Here is a 12,560-nt window from a genome sequence, read left to right as displayed (position 1 = left end):
GATTCTATGCATAAGTTTTCTAAAGTCTGGTCCCCCTGGCTAGACCACCATACAGCCTTGGGCATAGATCGTAGGCTTTTTCATTTATAATTTTGAGTTTTTATTTTATGCTTACAGACTCGAGTGATTCCTTTTTGTATTGTTTTATTGTTTTAATGTGTCTATAATCCAGTTTTGTATGTTTTTTTGGATTATTAATAATGATGTTCTTTTTTGTATGTTATTTTTATTTTTTGTTATAGATATTGTCTTTGTCCTTCTTGTTTTTTATGTTTATATTCAAAAAATTTCAATAAATATTATCAAAACAAAAAAGCTCAAATTATGTAATCCTATAATTACATGCATAACCATAAAAAAATTTGCCACAGGCCATCATGGTCCATAAAGAAATCCTGAACATCCAGCAGTAAGTAAATAAAATAAAGAATGGCTAGAAAGCCAAATCTATAGCCACCTTCGGTGGTTCATTAAGAATGTTATCCAGGGAAACCAATCAGCCTGGATAGGCATATGGCTGGATATTTTATGCACTGAAATGATCTAAAACTCTTAATGCACCTGTGTATGTGCCGAACAAGCTGAGTAAGTTACCACCTATCAAGAACAGTGTGTATTGTTGCTAATATTAGTATCCTAACCAGTAAACTGGTTCCTAGAAACACCTCTTGTTCTCCATTGCAATAAATTAGATTGAACTTTTCAGTATCTAAAAAAAATAACTGTTTAACAAACACATGTTTGGCAGAAAAAGTATTTTAATTACTAATTATGTATCTTTCAGACATAATCTGTGAAGACTCTAGTGGTTGTTTTAATATGTAAAAAGCCGTAATCAAGCAGTTCAAGCTTAACTGACCTTTTAAGATACCTATATATATTATAAGATCACCATGCAGTGAATGAAAAGTCAGTATTTCACAAATGGCATACCTTCAGTCTAATCTTATATACTAGAAATTAAAATTTGATTTTTATTTTGTCCCCCTACAATTTTTATCATTTTATATTTATTTTTATTATGTTGCACTTCTGCCTTTATTGGGTTATTACATTTATTTGTAAGACAATTACAGACAAACAATTACCTTATTTTTCTTTACCTAATTATATTTTAAAGCAGATTTTGCTTAATAAGAAGTGAGTATTTTTATGTGCTTTAACTTATTTTTTTCCACAGGAGATTTATTATCAACTGAACAAAAGCTTTATTTTGCATGTAACACAACTGTCAGAAAAATAAATAAGACCATATTAAATTAAGTGTGTCACTATTGCCAACAGCAGTCATAGGCACATTTCTTCTGTGCAATATAAGTAATCCTCCTGGCAAGAACGCAGGACTGTAAGAAAATAACCTAAAGTGTATGTGAAGCCATTTTTCCTAAGAAAGGTAACTTTGTCAGGTTTTTTAGGTGTCTTTGCATCTGTTTGTGAAAGACACCCTGTTTATGTGTCACTAGAAGTGATATTTTGAGTTGCCATCACAAGAATAAGTAGGAGAACTTTCAAAGAATACAGGTGTCCTGATAACAATGTCATCCCAATTGGACACAGAAAAAACTATACAAGGCTAAACAAATCTTTAGATTTATTTTTGTATACCATAGTTTAGTATATGTGTATAAGAAATTAGTGAGGAGCCTGCATTGCGTTGTGGAATGAAGGGATGTATCAAGGTCCTGATTTTGGTTCACTATTAGCATACGATATGTGCTAAGGATTTACAGTGGACCTATCACTGCAATTTTTACTTTATACAGAAAGGTAGATAACACAGTGGTAAAGACTGAATGGGCACACAGAGCCACCTGGGATACATATGTCACAAACCCCAGGAGACTTTGGGATGCTACTTCTGTTCTCGCCCAAAATCGGGCATGCATAAAAGGGGCTTTTTGGTAATTAAAAGAAAAAAAGATCCCGATTTCATGCATGCGCAGTGAGATCAACATTTTTTTACAAATACACCAGCATACGTACATACATCACCCAATCTCGCGCCTGGACAGTGTGAGATCAGGTGACATAGGCAGAAAACACATGAAGAAGGAAGAAGATGATGGCACCCGGCACGGAAAAGCAAGAAACCAAGACAACACAGGACTGTATGGAAGACAGCTCCAGAGGGATCGAGGGATCTGTGTTAAGTAAAGGTAAATGTAATTTTTTATTTTAACTTTAGTTTTGCTTTCGGATCAGTTTGGTAGCTGTAAACTATGGTTACCATACTTTACTTATAGTCACAAGAATGAGCACTTTATCTGAACTGGCATTTTATGCAAAGATTAATGAAACAGACCTTAATGTGCTTTCTAATCCCATCAGACTGCTGCCAACAGAGCTAGAGACAATGACCTCAAAGAACTGTTGGTAAAGAAGGATAAGTGCTCAGAATGGTAATAGTTACTCTATTTTTTTTTTTTTTTGCAATCACTATAGCTAACAAAATACCCAGATTCTTCCCTCCACTCTATAGATATCTGTAATTGAGAATCCTCAGCCTCAGGCTTCTTCCAGTCTGAAATTATGTATGTGCACATATAATATACTTATTTCTATTTTCAGATCTATATTTGAGAATAAATCATCATTTAGTGACCTGTGCTTCACATTGCATTTAAGAATTCACTTATAGCAAACAATAAAAATGTCTTATTGCTAGCTATTCTGAACTCAGTTATGAAAATGATTGAAATGGCTAGGATATTATTCCAGCTATAATAAATAACTAACTTTGATTTACACAGTAAAGTTACTTGAACTGAATTACTGACAAAGAGACACTATTTAAGTTAAATATTCATTGATAAAGAGCGTGCAGATTCTTGTTTAATGAGAATTTAAAATGATATAAACCAGGGGTGCCCACACGTGCAAGCTTGCAAGCTACTTTTTGGCTTGCAAGCTACTTTTAAAATGACCAAGTCAAAATGATCTATCAACAATAAAAACTTGGACTTAATAACTCCTGTGCGTAGTAGAGTATATTTTAAAAGGCAGGGCTCTGCAATCTACTTGTGTTGCCTTTGTGATCCACTGGTAGATCGCAATCCACCTGTTGGGCACCTGATCTAAACACACAGTTCAGATTTTTGAAAAATACATTTAAATGTTTTTCTTGATATTTATGTTTTTTTAAGACAAAGAGCTCACAGACCAGAACCATTTTATCTGCCAAAGGATTTGTAGCTCTTTTCAGCCATCTTTGAAATTCTTCCGCATTGAACACATGACAATGACTCAATTTTGTGGTTAAAATTTACATGTTCTATTTATATCAATATTGTAAATTGGCAGCAAAACTGTTCTGGACATTAGGTTAAGGAAACTTTTTTTTTTTGGGTGTAGGTCAAAATTGCTAATTGCAAGGCGTTATGTCACTTTGCTAAGTGAGCAGCCTAAACCTACAGTAAAGCAACCTCACTGTCTACAACTGAATCTGAAAGAATAAGCTGCATAGAGGGAAACACAGGGAGAGTGGAGTGAATCACTCATCTGACTTTAAAAAAATGTGTGTATAAATACAACTTTTGAACCAAGTAAACAAGTAGTTTTATAAGCGGTATGAAGAAATGAAAACATGAATGATGCCCCTTGACCTTTAGAAAAGGGAACACTGACTGTGTATATGATGTACAAATTAATTACATGTCTCTGCCCTGGGACATCCTATTGTTGGATTTAAAAGACAAATGAAAAGGTTAAAACATTAAGGTGAAGTAAAATAATTAGAGCCAATCATCAAGGCCTCAAGTGCCTTCTCACTTCCTTCCCTATTGTTGTTGTCTTTCACCCCTCTGCCCCATTTTTCTTTTCATTTACAGGTTGTCACAGCTTTATTGGTGTTTTTGAACTTTGCCAGCTGACATTGGTTTGGCTTTAAGCCCTATAGGAATATGGACTGGTTGAAAGCCTGTCTGGATCTTATGGTAAAGACAGGTCTTTTGAAATATTTTTAAAGCTATATACTGGGTGTGCATAGCATTGCTCTGACTGGAACAAAGTCATGAGTATTTGTGTGAAAAATAGGTTGCCTTCTGTGTCCCCTAGAAAACTAAAAAGTTCGTGTGAATATACAGTTTATTTGGTTCATATAGACATTAATAAATAGAATGCCATTTGTTTGGGTAGAACAACAATCAGAACAACAGAGTCATAATGAAGAAAATATATACTAAACCACTGTATATTCCCTTTATTTATGGAATGAACAGAAGAGGTGATGTAGGGCATATGTTTTGAAGTAAAAATATGAGATATCCAAACTATTTTACATGATTGCTGTCAAGTTCACAGAAAATGTTCTTATTTCCACTAACAACATCTTATCCTGGAAATTCTAAATGGCATTACTGCTGTTGGATACAAGTTCAAGGCATCTCTGCGTAAGAAAGTATTGTATTTTCCATAATGAAATGTAGATATCAGTCAGAAGGAATGGGATGTGCAGGTTTACGGTGTATAACGATGTACTGTAAAATCCATAGCTTTTTATTAAATAATCTGTAATAATTAACACTAAACCTTTTACCTGTATATTGTTTAACTGAACTGAATCTCATCTTCTCACTTAACCCTCATGTGGTAAATATTCTACATGCTTTTCTAAAGATGGTCGTTCAAGAATCATAATTGTTGCTTAATGCAAATTGTTTTCAGGAAATTTAAAAACGGTCTTACAAAACCATGAACAAAAATAAATATCACAAATATACAAATACCAATCATATTGATAATTGAATATAAACAGTTTATAAAAGAAAAGTGCTGGACAAAATATCTATTCATGGGAAAATTTGCTTACATGGTAATCATTGTCTCTTCACATGACAACCAAAGAACAATACATATCAGGCTACATTTCTAAGCATCCTTGTTTTACAGTGGAAACTGTATCTATACCTAAACTCAGAAAGTGCAACACCCTTTTTTAAGCAGCACCGCCCTCTTAATTCTCGATCGCCTAGGCATGAATGGGAGCGCAAAGCCTCCTGGGATACTGAAGTCACGTATCCAGGAAGGCTCTTGGGTGCTCCTTCTGACGTAGCCCTTTCGTCAAAAAGGGGAAAAAAAAGCTGATCTCACGCATGCGCAGTGAGATCGGCAAGTTTTTTTTACAAACTACGTCACCCAATCTCACGCCTGCGTCGGGTGACGTAGGAAGAAGGAAGAAAAGGAGAAGATGGCCGTGCCGGCCCGAAGACATATACTGGGGCAACGCGGGACCCGATGGAAGAATCCTCCCGACCAATCGACTGCTCTGCTGGACTGAAAGTAAGCATAATTTTTTTTGTTTTGGGCGCTTTTGAGTTTACTTCCTCTTCAACCTCCTGGGCATTTACCCCGAGCCTGGTTCAGGGTAAGAAAACTTGCTACAATCGTTTACCCCGAACCAGGGACGGGGTAGCTAAAAATATAAACAAACGTTACAGTGCAATCCGATTGTCATACAACATTGTATGACAATCGGGTTACAACTGAAAAAAAACACTTACCCTGTCCCCGCAGCTCCTCCGTAGACGTCTGTATTCTTCTCCCAGCATGTGGAGATCGTCACTGCACACGCTGTCTTCTCCCAGCATGTGGATTGACGATCTCCGGGGTTTCTCTGTGGCGTTGCTGCACGCGTCGGTGCGGGCGGGATGCAGTGCGGGAAATTCAAATCACTTTGTATTGAACTCAATACAAAAAAGCTGTATTGAGTCCAATACAAAGAAATCTTTATATAATATATATATATATATATATATATATATATATAAAATTGTATTTTATATATATATATATTATATAAGCTACTGTACAGTTACATTACATTATATACTATTTTTTTTTTTTAAAGATTTTTTTTTTGAAGTTTATTATTAAATTTAATAAATTTTGGACATATTTCGGTGAGTTATGCCTAAGAATTATAGCCTACAATCTAAAATAAATTTCAATGCAAAAAAATGTTTTTTTTTTTTTTTCTCTTTTTGCATGGAAGTACAGAAAGAATTAGAACACCCGGCGTTCGTGTACGCATCCCTCGACGACTCCTGATGATGTCAGTACATACGCCCGTCGATGGGGGTCGTAACGGGAAATTCAAATATTTTGTATTGGATTCAATACAAAGTCCTGTATCCAATCCAATACAAAATAATACAAAATATATTTGTGTGGTTTTGTCTATCGGTATGTGACGTTTGACTCGTTATGTTGACGTTTTAAAATTTACCACACTAGGGAGGTGTTTTAGAAAAACATATTACTATACGGTATACCGAATTATTGCATTTTCAGTATTTTTTATTTATTTATGCATTCTTGTTTAAGCTGATTTTTGTGTTTTTTATTTAATTTTTTTATAAAGTTAATTTTTTTTTTTACATGATTGTGTGTTTCAAACTTTTTATATTCAGGATATCTACTAGACCCTTGTTTGGACACATTTCTGTAAGTTACAGGTCTACAATTTAAAAAAAAAAAAATTTCATGAAAAACAGTGTACCGCTTTTGGTACAGAAATCCAGACATCAGTGAAAAGCCCAGGTGGTTAAGGAAGGGCAGGACACGAGCAAGAGTATTTATATATACAAAATATTTCTACAAGAGGTAGGTGGTGAGCATTTGTAGGACCTCAATCTGTTAACAGACAGTTTAAGTAGGTGCACAGCTGCAGCCAAGCACAGCTACACAATGGGCTTTCAATTTTTTTTTTTTAAGTTCAGTTTCAAAGGCAACACTGATAATTTACACTACTGAACTTTAGTACTGTAGAAATTTGCCTGGTATGAGTTTAAATTAATCTGGACTTTTAGACTTATGGAAAAAAAAGGACACAGAGAGAAAAGGATTACCTAATTACCAAAGTAGTTTTACCCCTAACAAACCCCTAAATATGGCTTGCTACAAAAAAGGTCTATAGCCAGGTCTGAGTTCAGAAAAAGAGGATAGGGTTTGTGGGTTGTTAGCAAAGACAAAGTTAACATACATATGTAGATATGAAAATCTATATACATCTCTGCACATCAAGTACAATAGTACAGTAAAACAGAAGAGTCTATCTAAGCGGCCAGGTGTTACAATATGGTAAATTCCCTAAAATAGTTTAGGAATACCCCACGTTTACTTAAAAAATATAGGTACAGGTTCACTTGGTAGCGCAGAGCAGAGTTAGCATTTTTTTTAAGATATATACTTCTTGGAGTAACTGACACATTTTATGTTTGGTTTCATGCAGAAAACGTATATGATATCAAGCACAACATATAAAAGGACTTTTTGTCGATAGCACTGGTGTTCAATTTACTTGATATAGGTGTCCTACAACATCACCAAAGGGTCATGCATACAAAAACCTGTCAAAGACTGAGGATGCTTCAGGAGATAGAGCCTACAGGCATGCTACAGGAGGGAGAGCTTAGTGACTGTAAATAACAGCTCTTGGTGACCAGGTGCATGCTTGTCAAAGTCTGGGGACAAATTACATGAGAATGTTCCCTACAGTCTGAATAAAAAATGTGCTACATTTGCTATCACTCTCAGCATTATAAAAGATCATTTTAAATTTTAAGTGTGTGATTAAATCAGTTCCAGTTTTCTGTTATTGTTGTGGTTGATAATATTATTACCAATGACTACACTACTATAGCTGATAATATGACTAATTATAATTATACTAACTATGATGCTAATGGTAATTATTATTTTTACTCTTCTATTTTATTTTTAATTTTTCCTTTCACTGGTTACTTTCAAAGCTGTGTTTTTTCTTGGAATATTGCTTGTAACAGCAATGATTAAGACTCTTTTTTGCTTTGCTTGGTTACTAAATGCTCCATTGCTCCTCTATGAATAATAAACAAATGTTCTTAATTAGATGGTATCACAATATTTTACTACTTTGCAAGGTAACAACGCTAAAGAATGTTCATTGTGATAGGCATGTGAAAGGATAAGGCCAAAGCCTAAAGCTGAACTCCGGGGACATGTATCAAACCACCATTCAATCCAATATTAGATTTGATTATTAAAAAAAATATGCATACAGTTTTACATACAGTTGGTAAAATACCTGAATCTATCTTAATATTAGCAAATTCTCTTGCAGGAGAGAACAGGTTTTAACATGGAAAACTAAGCCAATCAGACTTCTCCAAAGTGAGAGAGAAAAACAAAAGCTGTTTTTCTGCTCTGTTCAATCTGTAGATGCCATGTGGACAGTCGGTTATTCATTCTTCCAAAGATCAGTTGTGTCTGAATATTTCAGCTTGAGTTATGAACTCTAAACAGTTTCTCAACAGAGCAACTAAGAATAGTCAGGTTAATATTAAAAAAGCACACCACTTGCCAGCTGTAAATAAAAAAATACCAAATATTCACATAACGTATTTCATGCTGCCTGACTTTAGAAAAAGATGAAAATAGTTTTTTTAGATCTTGACCTCACCATATTAAATAAGAAAAATATATCCAGAGCCACTATATTTTTCCATTATTATTTCGTCTTTGTTTTAGACTGGTACATTATGTTAATACACTATCAAAGATTACAGATTCATAATTAAAGCTTTTTATTTAAAAAAAAAAACATTTTGAAATACAAACATTAATTGCCTAAAATCAGTACTTTAAGATTGTCTTGTTCACTGTTTTTTAACTGTGTTGTACCAAAGTCACAGCATTTCAGTTCCTCATGCAACATTCTCCTATGATGAGAAGTGAATTGTTATATGCTCTAGGGCCTAAATGCTCTTGTATAGCATGGTGAATCATTTTTAATACAATCCTCAAGATAGCAATGCAATACAAGGAAACTAAATATATATATATATATATATATATATATATACACACATACAGTGTATATATATATATATATTTATATATATATTTATATATATAGTGTTCCAAGTACTGAAATAGAAATAGCACAGAATTAAAATATCTGCAGGACTTGCAGAGATGATAATTTTATTTGGCAGCGCTGTAGAGAATTAAGACACCCAAGAGAATGCAGTAAATATTTCCGTAGCTTGGACATCTATACAATTTCTGTGACTATTATTTAGCCGAATTGGTTGGAACCAACAGAGAATGGCACACATGAGAAATGCTACACTTGATTTACGAGTTGTTTCCTAAACATCAAATACAAGTATTTAACAGTATGTGCTGTGAATGTAAGAAAATGGCTTTTCTGAAAACAAATCAGCTGCATTAGGTTTGTCAAGTGCAGAAAAAAAAAACAATGTACAATGTAAAACATTAAAGTGCAGACTGAAGAGAACCCACCAGGGATCTTAGCTGTAAGAATCCACTGCTGAGACAAAATTAATATTTTATTTTCAGCAGACTTTTTTTAGACTATACAATGCAATAGCAAGGCTGATACTGATCACACTAAGTGCCTATAACTACTAAGGACAGAAAACCTGAAGTTTGTTAAATCAAATATGGATTGTGGCAGGGCATCTATTTGCCTTTTATGATAGTATATCTTCTCCTGTCCTGGAGAGCCATAATAAAAAAGACAAAAAATCACAGCACCACACAAGGTAGGCATCACCTCACACATCGGGGGGTAAACAAAGATCTATGGCCAGACCTTCTTGTTATCTTTGCATTGATAAATGTTAATAACAACTGTTCATCAAGCCTTAGTTAAAGGTGAGCACCAGTAAGCTAAATACCCAATTGTTTGTTATACCTCTCATTGGTTCTCATTGGTCAGACCTGTGTCCTAACACTCTCCCCTGGGCTACCTTCTCAGAGATGGATTCCTCAGTTGTATATTTAACATTTTCACAAATGATAAGGTAAATATTGGAGTGGTATTATAAAATGAGTTGGCTTACCAATGGCAAGGTAGAGTTTTAAATCTTTTAAGCTTAGGATCAACAAAAAGGCAGCATTTGTTGCTCACCTAAAATATAGGTTTAGATGGAGTTATCTGTTTGATTTATGATATTTATATAATATTTATATATTATATTATTTATATTTATGGAATATACCATGTAATAATAGTATACTATTTTTAATACATGTGCACAAAAAATGTATGATTGTTTTTGTGTGCCTTGTTACACAAACCTTTTAGGAATTTCAGTTTTAACTTATATTCACAAACATTAGGTATCCACTGCTTTGTCTGTGTAGTGGTTATTGATTAATCTAATAAACTATACTACTGAGAACATACCTTTGAAAACTCAGATTTGTTTTCAACCTTTAGTTAAAAAAAAAAACAGACTTGCTTCTTTAACTTTGCACTCAAACCATGATTCCCTTGCTAGGTCCATCATATATATTATTTATCATTTAGATGACAGTGTCCTATTTTCCCTCCAGGCAGCTTTTCTCTCATCTTATGTTCTTTTATTTTCTTGAAGTAGAAGTAAAGTACTGATTACTGTTTACAACATCTGATTACACAACATACATACTTTATGCATATATCCATTAGTTAAGTGTAATCGTATTTTATATATATACATATACACACATTATACACATTTTTGTAAAGTAAAATTGGATACTGTATACCACCCGTCTGTCCTGCTAGCTAACTATGCTTGATGTGTAACCTTTATGTAAATCTGGCCCTACTGAGGGTAGAAGGGGGATTAGGAGACCACTGAGTGAATTGCAAATTAGTTGAAGAAGTGAAGAAATGGTGGTATTTTTGTCTCTAGCGTAGAGATATCTCTATAAGTCGTGGAAAAAAACTAGATTAGAAGATTAAGATTTGGAGAAATTAGCATTTGAGTCGCGAGTACCATTGGGCAGCTGGAACTTTGTCTCTTGCTCTTTCTTTAAACCAAGTTGTGGCTACAATGGGCCTAATTTATTAAAGCTCTCCAAGACTGGAGAGGATACACTTTCATCAGTGAAGCTGGGTGTTCCAACAAACCAGGCCCAATGGGTGTAAAGAAAAATGGGGAGTGCTTTGGAGAGGTTCTGACCTCTAAACATTAATGTTATTTTAAAAAATAAATAAATTACAAACACAGAAAACAAGAAGCGACCATTTTATCAATTTCACCTATAAGTGTAAACATTACCCCTCTGGCGGTATTCCTGAGTGTGGCCCGGGTTGAAATTTCTTTACAGAATGTTGTAACCCTGAGCCACACTTGGGGTGGAATTGAGGACTTACCTGGTCATTACGATCCCACAGCATCCCCCAGCGATGCCGACCCGACATCTAGGTCCACTTGGTGATGCCCGGCCGGCATCCGCGTCTCGTTGGCGATGCCGGGCATCTGCGTCCCCTTCGCGGTGAGTCAGCTTTGGAGACGCGAGGCTAGGTAATGCAGATGCTGGCTGGGTATATGACTTGTGTGCAGGCGGCATGCAGAAGTCAGGTGGGGCGAACGAGAGGGAAATTTATAATTACAAGTATTTTTAAATGTCAAATGTACTGATTGGACATTTAAAAATAATCATACCGCCAGGGAGGTTAAAGACCATTAGCTAATGCAATTGTCTGGTTATCGTTAAAGATGAACCGTTACTTGACAAATCATACTTTTTAAGTTGAATATAGCACAACTATTCTAAGCAGATGCATATGAACTAATTTCCATTACTGTTCTAATCAGGCAACATCCATGATTCCCTTATTAAGTATGACTTTGTCAACTTGATTTACATGGTTTTCTTTGGCATGCTGACAGCTGGCCTAAATCATTTAGTGTTATTGCAGAAGCAAAATTCTGTCCTATGTGGCTTATCATGAGTTCAGGTAAAGGTCAGAATATTTCAATAAACCTTTGCCATTTAAACGTGGTTTACGATACATGAAAAATAAGTTTGAGTAGGATGATAATATTGCTTATATACATTTTGCCTATATTGCATGTAAGTTGGCCGGAAAAATGTTAATGTTAATAGAATTCTTTGTGGACTTCAGTGCCAAGAAAAAAAGCAACTGGCAGTTCTAATGCCCTATTTAACATAAAAGCTATGTTGTGCAAACACCAACAAGCTGCTTAGTATTTTACAGTATAATGGTTCCCTCCCATGTCCAAAATACATAGGTTAAATGTCTTTCCCTGAAATTAGCCTTAGACCATAATTATAACATATGTCTAGGGACATTTAAATGATCCCTCTGAGGGACTGTTACTAACATGAATATGGACTTTGTAAAGAAATGCATAATATGTTGGTACTATATAAATACACAATAATAAAAATTAGTGAGAATAATTTCAGCTTGATTAAAAATTATTGCATAAGGAGCTTTTGCTCAGATAAACTCTAGAACACACTCCTACATAATCGTCACAACCAAACTAAAACCATTATAAATAATACTTTGTTCTAAGAAAAGTCATGACAAAATCAAATAAAATTCCTTTTTTTTTTTCTAAAACAAGTTCTGCCCTTAACCTCCCGACCGTTAAGCCCGACCTTCGTACGGGCTAAAAAAAGTTGCTCTTTTCGTTAAGCCCGAGATACCCAGGTAAGTGGGGATTTTAATGTAGGGAAAATCTCGGTCCCCCTGTGCTCATCCAGTGTCGGGTTCGTGTTCCAGCGTCGTCCTCCGTCGATCGTCGTCCGTC

General features: G+C 34.8%; 1 protein-coding gene across 5 annotated transcripts in view; it reads right to left on the bottom strand.

The window, feature by feature from the left end:
* PDE1C (phosphodiesterase 1C) overlaps positions 1-12,560 on the bottom strand; it is a 435,454-nt gene that overhangs the window by 135,497 nt on the left and 287,397 nt on the right. The window lies entirely within an intron of this gene.

Source organism: Pyxicephalus adspersus, chromosome 5 (assembly GCF_032062135.1).
Source record: "Pyxicephalus adspersus chromosome 5, UCB_Pads_2.0, whole genome shotgun sequence".
Lineage (NCBI taxonomy): Eukaryota > Metazoa > Chordata > Amphibia > Anura > Pyxicephalidae > Pyxicephalus > Pyxicephalus adspersus.
The sequence above is the reverse complement of the archived record's forward strand: the minus strand, read 5'-3'. Positions and strand labels throughout refer to the sequence as shown.